Source organism: Desmodus rotundus, chromosome 1 (assembly GCF_022682495.2).
Source record: "Desmodus rotundus isolate HL8 chromosome 1, HLdesRot8A.1, whole genome shotgun sequence".
Classification (NCBI taxonomy): domain Eukaryota; kingdom Metazoa; phylum Chordata; class Mammalia; order Chiroptera; family Phyllostomidae; genus Desmodus; species Desmodus rotundus.
The window spans coordinates 94,848,880-94,851,243 of NC_071387.1; the positions used below are offsets into that span (position 1 = coordinate 94,848,880).

Genomic DNA, 2,364 nt, shown 5'->3' on the forward strand with positions numbered 1-2,364 from the left:
TGGTTTGGTGGAGCTGTATTCTTTTAGACTTCTTTTGTCTGGGAAACTCTTTATTTGGTCTTCTATCTTGATTGAGAGCCTTGCTGGGTAAAGTAGTCTTGGTTGCAGGCCTCTGGTTCTCAGTACTTGGAATATTTTTTGCCATTCTCTTCTGGCTTGGAGCGTTTCCATTGAGAAGTCAGTTGCTAACCTTATTGGGGCTCCCTTGTATGTTACTTCCTTTTTCTCCCTTGCTGCCTTTAAGATCCTCTCTTTGTCTTGGAAATTTGCCATTTTAATTATGATGTGTCTTGCAGTGGGTCTCTTTGGGTTCCTCTTGTTTGGGACTCTCTGTGATTCCTGGATTTGGGTGACTTTTTCTCTCCTCAGATTAGGGAAATTTTCCATCATTACTTTTTCAAACAGGTTTTCTATCCCTTGCTCTTCTTCTTCTCCTTCTGGTATTCCTATTATACGGATATTGTTACGTTTCATGTTGTCCTGCATTTCCCTTATTGCCTCTTCATTCTTTCTGAGCCTCTTTTCCTTTTCTTGCTCCTTCTGGGTGTTTTTTTCTACTTTATCCTCCAGCTCGCTGATCCAATCCTCTGCTTCATCAAGTCTGCTTTTAATTCCTTCTACTGTGTTCTTCAATTCAGAAATTGTATTCTTCATTTCCTCTTGGCTCTTGTTGATATTTTCTATTTCCTTTTTCATGTTGATATAGTTTGCAGTGAGTTCATTGTAGTTTCCTTGTAGTTTCTGGTAGTTCTCTTTGAGCTCAGAGAGCTCAGTGAGCTTCCTGATGATCATTGCTTTGAACTCAGTATCTGATAGTTGACTTGCCTCTTTTTTGGTTAGTATTCTTTCTGAGACTTCCTCCTTTCCTTTCATTTGGGAATGGTTTCTTTGTCTTCCCTTTGTTTGTGAGGCTCTTCTTGTTGGCCTCTGCTTCTTAAATTGCTTTGTTCTGACTCTCTGGATTTATGATATGAACTTCTATGGTAAAATGCCAATGGGATTCGGTGGTGCTGTCTCCTTACTCTCCTGTGCTCACTGGTCTTGAGCTGACGTTTATGTGTTTAACACGGTCTAACTCTAGTCTTTTCAGCACTCCAGGTTTTGTTGTCTCACCATCAGATCTTTCAATGTCCTCTATCTTTGGTCTCTGATCTTCGTATATGCTGGAATACTGTTGGGTGTTCGCTCTGCTCCTCAGATCAGCTAGGTATTTCCCTGGCGCTGAGGGGAAGTGGATTCCGCTCCCACCTATGTTGCCGCCATCTTCTGTCTAAACCCAAGTCTTTATGGGTGGTTATCTTTTGCAGACAAAGGAGAGGGTGTCCCTGAATATATCAAAGGAGGATATTTGCAATGTAAAGGGAGAAGTGGTCCAAACGGCTAGGTTCCATACCTGGAAGGTCTAGCCCAGATTTTAGGAGGATAAAGATACTCAGTGAACATTTGCTTGCCTCAGGGTGAGGGAGTTTTAGCAAGAGCAAGTCTCATAGCAGTCTAGGTACAATGCAGGCCTGATTTCCCACTGGAGAACTTATCTATGGACGTGGGTCCTGCCCGCCAACCTCGCTCCCCACTGGCTTTTCCAAGCGGAGTCTGAGCCACATTTCCCATGCTTGGAACAGTTCCCCACAGTCAAGCTTCTCTAGGGTGCACCAGTTTTTTCAAGCAATGGGCCACATTTGCTCGAGTTTGGTATCTCTTAGATGGGAAAATGCAGCCCCCTGGCAAACTTGCTGCTATGGTGTCCATTAAACTTCAAGGATTACATATAATTAACACGAGGCACATTGCATTTTCTGGAAACAAATGGGAACAAAAAGTGCACTTCACACACTGGGTACCCAGGTGGATTTAAACAAGTAACAGCTGCCCAGCTTCACCGGCAGGATCCAGTGGCTATTGTAAAACTAGCTATTTATGGCATGCTCCCAAAAAACCTGCACAGGACTATGATGTAGAGGTTGCATCTTTTCCCGGATGAGAGTATACCAGAAGATATTCTTCAGAATTTGGTGGAAGAGCTGCCACAACCACGAAAGGTGCCCAAACGCCTGGACGAATACACACAAGAGGGAGCAGTGGCTTTCCCTAGGCTGTGGACTCCACCTGAAAATTTCCGGCTGTAGGGTAATGAAAATTGCAGAAAATCACAATGAGATGATTGAAACTTCCTCCTGGTAAGCTTCTAACCCATGGGCCGCGGGAAACATTGCTGCATTGAACAGGAAACTAGTTATGGGCGCTGAAAATTTGTGGAGAGAGGTCAGGAAGGGATCTTCCTGCAACAGGAACTTGAACTACATTATTTTGTGGAATTGCTTTGTCATGTAATTGGATCTGAATGTTATCACGGTGATAAGAATA

At 43.4% G+C, this 2,364-nt stretch overlaps 1 pseudogene; it reads left to right on the plus strand.

Moving 5' to 3' along the window:
- Positions 1–1,609: 1,609 nt before the first annotated feature.
- LOC112304725 (large ribosomal subunit protein uL13m pseudogene) lies at positions 1,610–2,126 on the plus strand (annotated as a pseudogene).
- The last annotated feature ends 238 nt before the right edge of the window (positions 2,127–2,364 follow it).